The 12,681-nt window shown below is 43.9% G+C and overlaps 1 long non-coding RNA gene across 2 annotated transcripts in view; it reads left to right on the top strand.

Annotated features, from left to right (window-relative positions):
• LOC113262866 (uncharacterized) overlaps positions 1–12,681 on the top strand; it is a 151,670-nt gene that overhangs the window by 39,806 nt on the left and 99,183 nt on the right. Inside the window, exons 7-8 of one of the 2 annotated variants that reach the window (XR_008960410.1) lie at positions 3,519–3,719; positions 11,563–11,637. This is a non-coding gene — a long non-coding RNA (uncharacterized LOC113262866). The remainder of the gene's footprint in view (positions 1–3,518; positions 3,720–11,562; positions 11,638–12,681) is intronic. The other variant, XR_007191367.2, reaches the window with a different exon arrangement.

Here is a 12,681-nt window from a genome sequence, read left to right as displayed (position 1 = left end):
AAGAGGTTGTATAGAATGTTTATTTATTTTTTAAGGTTTGATACAATTCTCCAGGGATACCATTTGGGCTTGGACATTTCTCTTATTTTTTAAAAATTACTAATTACATTTCCTCAAGAGTTATAGAGCCGTTGGACGCCCAACATTCTACAGATATAAAACACGCTGATAACACTATTCGGCTGCAAACGAGTCTACCTTTCACAAGAAGGAAAGGACAACTCCAGGGTGAAGCTGTGAGCTCAGAGAATGGAGCTGTTAGCCAGAGAGGCCTTGAAAACTAATGAAATTTGCCTGGCTGGATTTCAAATTCATTGGGATTGGTACCTCCTGTCTTCCTTTCATTTTTCTTTTTGAGTGGGAATGTCAATAATTTGCTATCTTATGCCTGTCCTTCACAGGGAGAGGAAGTGTGCCCCAGGCTGGATCATAATAAATGTTTTGCCATATCTGTTTACATGACTTAGATGAAAGCATTTGGAAATCTGAGCTGATGAGAATTTGGAGTTTGAGTTTATGTTGTAATGGATTGAGACTTTTGAGGACCTCAGGATGGGGTGAATACATTTCGCACATGGGATGGGCATGAATCTTTAGGAGCCAGAGGGCAGACTGCAATAGGCAGAACGGTGGCACCTCAAAGAAGTCCACATCCTAATCCCCAGATCTTGGGAATATATTACCTTACATGGCAAAAGGGACTTTACAGATGTCATTAAAGATCTCGAGATGGGGAGATTATCCTGGATTCCCTTGGTGGGCCCAATATAACCACAAGAGTCCTTGTAAGTGAGAAAGAGAGACAGGAGAGCCAGTGCCAGAGTGACATAATATGAGAAGGACCAACACAGACATTGCCGACTTTGAAGATGAGGGAGTGGCCACAAGCCAAGGAATGAGGGCAGCCTCAAGAGGCTGGAAAAGGCAAGAACACCGATTCCCCACCGGAGCCCCCATAAAGTGACAAAGCCATGACACTCCTTGATTTTGGCCCAGTGAGACCTGTTCTGGACTTCCAACCTCCAGAACTATAAGATAATAAATTTGTTTTGTTTTAAAGTACTAAGTTTGTGATGATTTGCCACAGTGACAGTAAGAAACTAATGCAAGTCCATACACTGAGCTTTTAATTTTGAGGACTGTAGTTGTCAGTTCTAAGATGTCCATTTGGTTCTTTTTTATATCTTGCATTTCTTTGCTGAGGCTTTCTATTTTTCAGTTTGTTTTGAGCATGTTCACAGTTGCTTATCGAAGCATTTTTATCATGGGCAGCTTTAAAATCTTTGTCGAGTAAGTCTTACATATCTGCCTCTCTGTGTTGACATCTGTTGAAGGTCTTTTTTTCATTCCCTTTGAGATCCCCTGGGTTGGGGGATGATGAGTGACCTTTCATTGGAATGAGGACATTTTTGTACTGTGTTAGGAGGCTCTGGGTTCACCACTTGGCCTCCATTGACGCTCAGGTGGTAGGGGGTAGGGAAGCTCCTTGTTGCTCTTGGAGGGGATGACACTGAAGTGGTGGGGAGTAGGGAGGCACACCTTTGAGGAATGGTAGCTATGTCTCATTACTGCTTCATTGGTTCCCCATAAGGGGGAGGTTAGGGCTGCCCCCCAGTCGTAGTGGATGAAAATCCTGGCTCTCTACTTGGCCATCTCTGACAACTGCCACCAGTGGGGTAGTTGGGGCACCTCATTCTAGCTCAAACCGTGGACATCAAGGCCTCCCACCTGCGGGTGGGGGTGGGGCCACAGATCTTTTTCTGAGTGTACAGCTAGAGTGTAGCCGTTATTGTCTAAATATTTTCTGTCCTGTTGGGCTGCCCTTTTTCTGTCATTCTGTCATTCAGGCTTCACAAAGCAGGCTTTTCTTGGGGCTTTTGTTATCTGCACCTGTTATGAGCACCAGCACTTCTAGATTGCAGGCTTCTTTAGTTCCAAGCCTGAGATACACGAGCCAAAAAGAAAATTCATGGAACTCACTATTGTGTTGTTTCTCAGGTCCTGAGACTCCTATCTAATCTGGCTTCTCCTCTTTACTTTTTGGAGCCTTGTTTGTTTTACATACAATGTCCAAAGTTTTAGTTGTACTTAGTGGGAGGAATAGAACAAAGTAAGTCTACTCTAGCTTTCTGGAAGTGAAAAATCTCTCCTAATTTTTTTTAATGTTGGTAACCAGTTAAAAATAAAAGTCACACATTTTGGGAAGGGATGTTAAAGAGAAACAATCTATTTGGACCAGGGCTGTCCGTTTGTGATTTCCACCTTAAAAGAAAGAAACTGAAGGACTAGAAATGTTTTCTTGTGTGTGTGTGGATACCCATGGTGGTGAGGTGTGGTGGGCAAAGGGAGGGATGAGACAAAGATAACTTTGGAGCTTGGGGTTCATGGAGGCAGGGAAGACCGATAGGTCAGGCAGCTCTAAAACACAGACCACAGCAAGTCTCTGGAGGGAGAACCCATGGCTTCTTAGAAGACCTCTCAGCTTGAAGGTCCCTGTGAACAAGTTTGCAAGAGGTACTGCTTTGGAATTTTTTCTTTAGTTACCAACTTAAAAGAATGTGTTTTGGATTATATAATTAATACAGTTTCATATTGAAAAAACAAAACTCAGACAAGGAGAAAGAAGGAAATAATCCCCTCCCCCAACTCTTTATACAGAAACAACAATATTTTGGTGTTTCTCTCCAGTCTTTTAGTCTGTGTATCCATCCATCTATATATCAATAAAATTGTGGCTATTCTTTTTGTATATTTTTAACTATTTCCTTCCCTTCCCTTGTCACTGAATAATTTGGAAGCCAAGCTTTCGATAACTCTATTGTGTTCAGTTATTTAAAATTTAGCAACATTCCTGCCATAGTTGAAAATTTTATTGTTTATGATTTCTCACTATTAGAAATAGTGCTTTGATGAGAAAGCTTGGCCACCTGTCCTATTAATTTCTGGAAGTGGCGATACCTGAGCAAAGGGTATTTAAGACTTTTGATTTGTATCATCAACTTGTTCTCCCGAAAGACTACCAATTTATATTTCCACCTCCAGGATTAGAAAATTCTTGCCTCACCACAGTCTTACAGGAACTGAGAATTATCACTTCAAAAATCTTGGCAAATTTGAAGGCAAAAAGGCCTCTTATTGCCATCTAATTTGCATTTATTTTATTCCTAAAAGGGTTAAACATCTCTTTTTTGCCTTTTAAAATTTTTTTCTGATAACTGCTCTTTGTTATTTGCCACTCTTTTTCTATTGTACTTTTCTTCTCAATGGTTTGTCTGTTACGTGTGTTACAAGGATATTTTTCTAGTGCATCATTGCCTTTTAATTCGTATATGATGATAATTGCCATAAAGCTGTTTTACAATTTCAAGTCTGTTATTCTTTTATTTTGATTCCTCCCAAGCCTCTGTGCCTAGAAAGTTCTTCTCTGTTGGTTCTATTTATCTATTGCTGCAGAACAAATGACCCCAAAATTTAATGGCTTAAAACAACAGCCATCTTCCATGTCATAATTTTTGTAGGTTAGGAATCCGGCAGGCTCCGCTGGTGACTTTTCTGCTCCGCCCCATGTCGACAGAAGCCATCCAGTGTTCATCTGCTGGCTGATTAAGAGATGGTATCACCCCCATTTCTGGAGACTTGTGGGAAGGCTGGAAGGCTGGGCTGAGCAGGGACTGTCCCCTGAATGCTTCCCTGTGACCTGCCCAACATGCATCTGTCGGGTACGTGCAGCCCAGGGACTCTAAAAGTAAGTGTTCAGCAAACAAAGTAGAAGCGATGGAGCCTTCCTTAACGTAGTCTTGGATGTGAAACTACCAGCAAAGTAGTTTCAAGCCTGCTCAGACTCAAGTGGGCTTCGTGCGAGAGGTATCGTATTATTTGTGGCCATATTTTAATATTGCCACTCTACCCCAAGATAAGTTAAAAGCGACCTATTTTTCTTCTAGCTTGTTTATGCTTCTGCTGCTGCTTCTCCTTTTTCTTTCTTTTTATAAACATAAAATCCTTAATCCACCTAGAAAATGTTTTTATACAAAATTTACAATGAGGTTCAAATTTGAATATTTCTCGGGGTGCCTGGGTGGCTCAGTTGGTCGGGCGTCTGACTCTTGGTTTCGGCTCGGGTCATGGTCTCAGGGGTGTGGGGTTGAGCCCCGCGATGGGCTCCAGGCTCAGTGGGGAGTCTGCTTGGGGATTCTCTCCCTCTGCCCCTCCCCTTGCTTGTACTCTCTCTCTAAAATAAATAAACCTTTAAAAAAATTTTTTTTTAAGTATTTCTCCCTAATAGTAAATGATTTCACTATAACCTTTTCTGGAATACCCATCTCTTCACCGATAGCTAACTTTTATAGACACTAAGGGTTGTGTGAATATTTTATCAGTGGAGGGAAAATACCCCTGACTTTTCTAGCACTCTTCTCCCTCAGATAAGAGGAGAGCCTCCTCATTAAGTCCTTCTTTTCAGTCTGAAAAGCACCGACCACACCACTGTCTCTGGGCTGACTCGTAAGCATCTTTCTGGAAAGTCTCTCTTAGCGGGAAGAGCTCTGTGACTCTGGGTCATTGACCTAACTCAGAGGGGCTCCTACTTTTCAGCCTACTTTTCACAATGGGAGGCTCTCCCACTGAAGCAGAGCTGTGTGCCTTGGGCTCTTGCCCTGGGTGTGTTTGAGGTGGTTTTGTTGGTGTAATTCCAAGTGTCGTAGTTCCTGGGGAAGACTGCTTCCGAGGTGAAGTAATTTGACTGCTTCTAGGGGGAAAAGCATTAGCTCACTTTTATTAATGAACTTCGCTGAGCTAAACGAGAGAGAGGAACTCCAGTACTATGGGGTTGTTTCTCCACTACGCCTTCCCCCATCTCTCGGTCTTGTCCAGTGCTGGCTCTACCCAACATGCCTCCACCCTGGAGGGACCTCTGACCTGGCCCCCAGCTTCCTTACGGACATCTCTACTTCCTCTCTACCACATAGGAATGCAGGGCTACGGCACCTGGCTGGCTCACTTGGTGAAGCGTCTGCCTTCGGCTCAGGTCATGATCCCAGGATCCTGGGATCCAGTCCTGCATCGGGCTCCCCACTCAGCAGGGAGTCTGCTTCTCCCTCTGCCCCTCCCCCCTGCTCATGTTCTCACTCACTCTGTCACTCTCTTTCAAAATAAACAAAAACCTTAAAAAAAAAAATGTGGGGCTAACCCTGTGTTCTAGCTCTCACAATGCTGTATTCTTCCTCTGGGCTCTCCATTTTATCAATAACTACCCACATTATTGCTGCTGTCCTGGCTGCTGCTCCCGGGTCCTTACATATCTAATATTCTGTTAGTTTTACTACCTTGACTTGTTTAATTCCACCCAGCCAGTTTGGTGAGGTAGCTACTATTACTCCCATTCTGGAAATTGTGGATGGTGGCTTAGATAAAATAAAGAATTCAAGCTGTGTACTTAGTAAGTGATGGAACAAGAATTTTGACTGTGGTCGTCTGCTTAGTTTTCAGACACTGTATGATATTTTCTCTCTTCTCTCATCTTAATCTCAATTCCTAACTGTGGGTTGGTATTTCCATGTCTCTTCCCTGAACAAAAGCCACACAGTTGATACCATGGGCCACAGGAGAAGGACACTTGCCTGAGGACATATAATCCTGTCTGGCAGGAACGTTTGAAACTCAGTCCTCCTGAAATTTTATTCGCCTCGTCACTCTGCTTCTAGCCGACTCATTCTCTCAGACGAGGCACAGCAGCGATGACTGCCCTTGACTTAACCAGCCACCCCACTTTCTCAGGGGAGTTTTCTGTGTCACTTCATTTTGAAGCTCCACGGCTCATTTCTTTTTCAAACTCTTCCAGAGGAAATTTGTTTCTGTGGCCTAAGCCCAAAGCACACCAAGCCCTCTGTGGAGAGAAGCAGAGTCAGAGAAGGAAGAGATTTCATAAATGGATAGTACAGGGTGTTCATTGCTGAGGAATCTTTGCGTTGGTTGGCATTTGTCAGGGGCGGAAGATCCAGCAACTGGGGGAAGTCCTGCTGTGGAGAGAGGCAGGACTCAATGGGGAGAACTTCCCAGGGAGAGACGAGGTAGAGAACCCAGAGAAGTTTCCCAGAAGCAGTGCCTTCTGCCCCCTTTTAGCCCTTCTGAAAATACCAAGATGGAAACCCGAGCTGTCAGCACCGGGGTCCTGCCAGATTCCAGGGAGGATGAACAGGAGAGGGACCAGCCAACTTGAAGTTAAGTGAATGAATAATGAGTGATCCATGAAACAGCAACTTGACCGTCAAATTTTATGCTTAATACAAATCTTAGTGAGGAAAACCTAGGCATGTCTCCAGGATCAAATAGTTGCTTAACCTACTTCTTTTTGAAAAAGTACTATTTTTTTTAAAATAAGGATTAAAAGATTTCAATCTTTTCCAAAAGAACCTTTATAAAGTCCCCAGCAGGGTCACCAGTAGAGTTGCAAATTGTATTTCTTGCTCATGGAAAGAGCATACATTCTCCAGAGAGAGGTGTTGGTCAGTTTTGTAACAGAGAGTGAAATTGGGGCCACACTTCACCGTTTCAGTCTTGACATTTATCTGGAATCAGGATGTGTGTACATACCATCAAATCAGGTGACTCAGCACTACAAGAAGATTCTGTTTTCTTTGCACTGGTGAGCCTACTTCAATATTTTGCATACTAGGAGATTTGGCGGAGCCTTGCTCTTCCTTCAGCCCACATGGATAATGATGGTTCTGAGTTAATGCTTTTGAAAGGCCTTTGCTCTTTAATCAGGTTTTAGCTCCAAGTAAGCAAGATCCTTGTCTTAAAATAGTTTGGTTTCCCCAAGAATAAAACTAATAATTTTACTCATTCTCTCCGTAGAGGTCAACAATGGGGCAATCTTTTCTGTTGCAGACACTCTTGGTTGCCTATCAGGGAGCTATTTCCCTCTTTCCACCTTGCTATCAGAATCCTAATTTTGGTTGCCCTTCTCTGAGGGGTTGTGTCCTTTATAGGAACTTGGACTCTACCCAGCCTCGGAGGGTGAATCTTCATTGGTGTAGGTCAATCGTGGTGGCCTTGTCTTGCCTAGGGATTGTTGAGGCATGGGTAGGTTGTGCCAATTCTGGCCAGTGAGACATAGGGGACGTCTGATGGAGGGACACAAGAAGGGGATATCCCCCTTTTCTCTTTCTGAAGATTGTTTATGGCACATGAGGCCTGACCTACAGCAGATCTTGGGGCTGTGGGTAAAAAGCTGCAGAATAACTAAGCTAGATCCCTGATGTTTCTGTGCCAACGAATTAACCCACTCCGAAGCTGTCCTACCTCCAAACTTTACATGATGCAAAGTAATAAACATCCTTATTGTTAGGCCCCTGGTAGTTAGATCTTCTATCCTTTGCTGTCCAGAGCATCTCACACAGCCCTTCTTTAGACAGGGGGAGTGGATGTTGGTTGGGTAAATCAAAACAAAAAGCTCCTTATTCTCTAACATATAATGGGAAAGGAAGCAGCAATGTTTGGCAGTTCTGGTAGGTCTGTCTCTTAAAGGAATCTTCTCTGCTAATACTCTTCAAAGACCTGGGACTGCTGGGAAAACTGTTTCCTGAGGTTGACTTGGTTCAAAAACAGTATACATTCGAGGAGTAGCAAAGAAGGGTTTTCTCACATCTAACAGGAGGCACAAATCTTTGTTGATACCTTTCTTCTGCACACCAAGAAGAGATTCCAGCCAAGTGTTAACTGTTTGTGGCTATTTTTGCACAAACATGATTTTGAAGTGTGACGCTCATCTTGCCAAGTCAAAACGGAGGTGAGGATCTAGCCAAGGATGGAGAATATATGGGAGTGGGGATAGAACGGGGCAGGAGCTCTGTATGTAGGTGTTGGGGTGTGCTAATAAGCATGTATTAAATCCTAGGGAGCAATGGGAGCGACCTATGTTGGAGTAGCAAATGTGAATAAATTCACCGTTTAATTGACATTCATTGAACACACGTCAGACATGGTGTGAGGTTCCTGAGAAAGAAGGAAACATGGTCTTTGCCCACAAGGAACATACAGTCTAGGATACAGTCCAGCCTTTAGGCAAGCATCTTGAGTCCCTTCCTGTCTATCAGCCCCAGTCTTACATTCTGATGGTTTCATATCTCCTCCCACTTCAAAACTATGGCATCACTGCCTGCCAGGAGCTCCTACACATATCCTGTATGATTTCCTTGTTACTAGGATTAAGAAATGTAGTAGTTTAAGTCTGTGAAGAGTTATCAAGTATCTAATGTGAGCCAGATGGTGTGGGGCATACAGAGGCAAATGAGATATCCTACCCTTGCGGGAAACAACAGCTCAGTTGGGGTTAGATGATTTGCATGCTGAGAGAGGAAGCAACTAGGTGACAAGCAGCACTGGGATAGTGCAGACAATACATGCTAGGGGACTGCAATTCATCACATGTTTGTGGAGCACTTCGTCGTGTCAAGTGCTCAAACAGGCCCCTGGGACACAGGAATGAATGAGCTCAATTCCTGCTCTTCCAGGAGCTAACTTGAAAATAACGATACAGCAATATTCGTCATATCAAGTAACATCTGTTGAGCACCAATTATTATTAAACATTTCTGCATGCTCTTCCTATAATAGCTCACTTATTACTTACCTCTATGGGGGTAGATACTAATATCCTCATTTTACCGATGAGGAGATGGAACTATCCAGAGGCTGACGTTTTCAAGATCACAGAGTTAGTATGAGAGGTAAGAGATTAATGGGGAATCTATTTATTGATCTTAACTGTAATAAATCTACCTATGGAAAAATTAGCTCTTCAGGCAGGGGAGGTAGGTCCAGTAACAAATGGACGGCTAGCCAACTATGGGACAACAAGTCGGTTAAGTTGCCTGCGCGTTCCGTCAGCACTGCCGGGAACCACAGAGCCCCAGTGATGTGACAGCAGACAGTCGTGCCTGACACTATTGAATACAGAACACTCAGGGGAAAGGAAACCGCAGTGATCCGCCAGCTTTCTTCTGTCCACGCTCTGAGCTGAGCCGAGGTCTATTGAGGACATTTGGTGCCAGGACACCTGGAATTCGAATCTCACGGAAAATTACAATGGAAGCAGGGGTAAATCTCCCTAATTATGTAATCTAATTAAGGCCATAACAACAGCCGATGAACACCAGGAGGGCTGCCTGGCATTTTACTCTGAGCTCAGCCTCCCAGGGACCTGCAGGTAGACTGAGGAGTGTGGAGAATTCGCCAGTTTCTGGTCCGCATCATCCTTACCTGAGGCACTCAGATCCCTTCTGCTAGATCCTAGGGCATCTTTTATAAATGACAACCCTGTATCAGTCTTGGAGTTGCCGTGATACCGTGATTTGAAATAAGAAATATATATTTGGTCTTCGTCCCCTTTTCTGGCACAGAGCTCCTAAAATCCCTGGAATTTCTTAAATGGTAGGTGAGATTAAGGTGGAAAGAGTCTTTTGCTGTTCACAACAACCCCTTTCAACCACAGCAGAGTGTGTTAATGAGTTTTAGAGAGCCCCTGGATGGGGGCTGGTTTTCGGGAGAACCAACCATGTGATTAGAGGGTTGGAACTTTCAGCTCCCCCCCCCACCAACCTGTGCAGAGAGGAAAGTCGCTGGAAGTTGACTCAACCACTGATGGCCAATGATTTAATCAATTTTGCCTATGTAATGAAGCCTCCATAAAAATCCCTAAGTATGGGATTCAGAGAGCTTCCAGAGAATGCATCCACGTACCAGGAAGGTGGCATAGCCCAGACTCCAGGAGGACAGAAGCTCCCGTGCTAGGGCGCCTCTGGACCGCCTTCTGTGTCTCTTCATATGGCTGTTCATTTGTATCTTTCAGTATCCTTTGTAATAAGTCATAGTAAACTGCGTTTTGTTCGTGGTGGTGGTGGTTGTTTTAGCTCTGTCAGCCATTCTAGTAAATTGTCAAGCCTAGGGTTGAAGGTCATGGGAATCCCCGATTTAAAGCTGGCCAGTCAGAGCATAGGTGACCACCTGGGACCTGGGACTGGCATCTGAAATGGGAGCAGTTCTGTGGGACTGAGTCCTTTGCCTGTGGGATCTAATGCCGTCTCCAGGTAAATAGTGTCAGAATTGAGTTAAATTGTAGGACACCCGGCTGCCGTTGGAGAATTGCTTGGTGTGGCAAAAAAGTCCATCCATTTGGAGTATAGAAGTGAGTAGAGAAGAAGGAAACAGTTTTCCCTTTCAGAAGCACATGACCTACATTTGATAAAAGTTACAATCTGTCACATTCTAAAACATGGGCAGTTCTAAAATGAGTACTTTCTTTACATTGTAAGGACATATTTCCACCCCAGGAACTGGGCCCTTGAATTCACCATAACTTCCTACCTGATTCTGTACATTTTTCTTCATTTGCAGTACATTTCATACCTGATAGGAACCAATGAACTCCATTCCTCCACCAGCCTAACTTATCTGTACCCTAGAGGTTTTAGAGTCCTCTGATTAGAAGAAAGTGCTTCTTAGCCTCCAGGTGGAATCTGAGATGGCAAAATAGGAAGGAGAGCCAGAGAGCAAGGGACACATTTCTCTTAAAGCATTCATTCGTTCATTTGTTCTATACGTGTTTATGAAAGCCCTACCTGGAGTCAAGCCCTGTGCCAGACGTCAGAGTTACAGTCAGAAACAAAATTAATGTGGCGGGTGTTCTCAGCAGCTTCCAGCCTACTGAGGGAGACCAAGAAGGCAACAAAATATTCATTTACAAATCCAAAGAAGTGCTTCAAGGATAAGACACAAATGCAAAAGAGACGAAGGGTCAGGGGCAAACCTACTATGGTCATGGTCAAGGAAGGAGGTCACATTGAAAGCAAAAACCTGGGGGTTGCAGGAATCAGTCCTGGAAAAACTTTCCAGGCAGGGAAGACTTCTGAGAAGAGGCTTGTGTGTTTAAGAAATTAATGAAGATAAGTCTTGTGGTGGAGTATGGAGGGGAAGGAGAGAATCAGGAAGTGAGATTGGAGAAGTGGGCAGGAGTGTGGGAAGGATTTTGGATTTTATTCCGAGTGCAGTGAGAAGTCACAGGAAGACAACATGTAATGACAGCTCCTCCTCCTCGTCTCAGAAACTAGGCACCATCACTTCCAGAGTGAAGGGAAGAATGTGTGAGTGGAAAGCAAGAAGGCAGGAGTATTTGGTTTCCTCCAAAACCTCCGAGCTTTTGAAAGAACAGTGCCTGCTATAAATTATGCTGTGTCAAGTGTGGGAGTTACAATCTCAGGATTAGCACTAGTAATATAATCAAATGGCCTTCAAAGGAGAACTTGGAGAAAGAATGTTTTAAAAGGAAGTTCTGATTGGAGTAATTGTGACATCTTCAGATATGATTCATCTTCTACTGAACTGCCTCTAGTGGTTCAGCCAGCCTGACACAGGGTCAAAATAAATACATATTTATTGAGCATTTACTCCATGCCCAGCACTGTGAAAGATGCTGTGGTGGCTGTAAAAGAATATTAAATAGAGCACATTCGAACCATGAGCCATAGTGCGTATAACGTGCCTGTGGGCTTTCATATCACACAGAGTTCAAGCTGACCAAGAGATGAAGACATGGAGGAATACTTCGTGAATCATCAGTGAGGCCTGGCCAAGAAACAGGTGAGCAAGAATAAGGAGATTCTCCTTACATGCTGTTACTCCTCCCCATGAGATTATTCCAGATCCCTGGAGTAGAGCACCCAACTGGGATGGTCTTGCCCACCCTATGCTCTTATCATTGGCATTACACTTGTGCAAATATTGGGAACCCTGGATGCCGTGGTCATTTCCCAAACTTTCAGTTTTCTTGTAAGTGTGGAGGTCTTTCCCCAATGTCATACTGCCCCTTTTCAATACCAACCTTGGAAGAGCAGGAAGGACAAGGTTGCACAAAGGTCGTGGAGAGGAAACTTGGGTGCTCAAGCTCACATGTCTCTGGGGTTGTAGGCTGACACGTTAGAGTTCAGATTCTGGGCCTGTCACCTTGAGAAGGACATTTGATCTTAGTCTATTCAAAGGAGCACATTGGACCTACTAAACTCCAGCCTCACTCCAACAGGTTGACCCCACTTCTCCTGGAAGCAAGGGGCCCCATTTTGTCCAATAAAATAAACCCCATCAGAAAGATCCCAACCATCCTGCTAGAGGCCCCTGAGGCTTCGGTTTTGCATTTAGTTAAAAAAAAAAATCCAGTGTTGTGCTCCAGGATACAGCTGTCTCACAAATTCTTGCTCAGTATCAGTGGGTAATGTTGGAATCTGGAAGTAAGATTGGTGGATGGGGAGAAGGCCCTGCTTTACTCACCTACAATTCAGTGCTTCAGTCCACAGGCATGTGCTGGGGATTGTCATGTGCCAGGACATTGTCATAGACACAGGCCTTAAATTCTTAGGAGTTAGCATAGCCATTACGCAAGACAGGTTGATTACCTCAAATGCTCTCTTAGTGAGCACTCTCAGACGGCTTCATTCTTCCTGGGGTTCAGGTCTCAGGTCAAAGTGTTGTGTTTCCAACCATTCACATTGTGGCATGTTGAAAACACCATCCAGAAGAGGGTGTTATTTGTTTTTTGGGCTTTTTGTTTTGTTTTGTTTTTTGGTTTACATTAGGAATCTTCCTTAATTGCATAGCAGTCCTGTGGCTATCCCAACCAGTGTGACATCT

This window comes from Ursus arctos, unplaced genomic scaffold (genome assembly GCF_023065955.2).
Source record: "Ursus arctos isolate Adak ecotype North America unplaced genomic scaffold, UrsArc2.0 scaffold_2, whole genome shotgun sequence".
Classification (NCBI taxonomy): domain Eukaryota; kingdom Metazoa; phylum Chordata; class Mammalia; order Carnivora; family Ursidae; genus Ursus; species Ursus arctos.
This window is presented reverse-complemented; position numbering and strand designations above follow the sequence as displayed.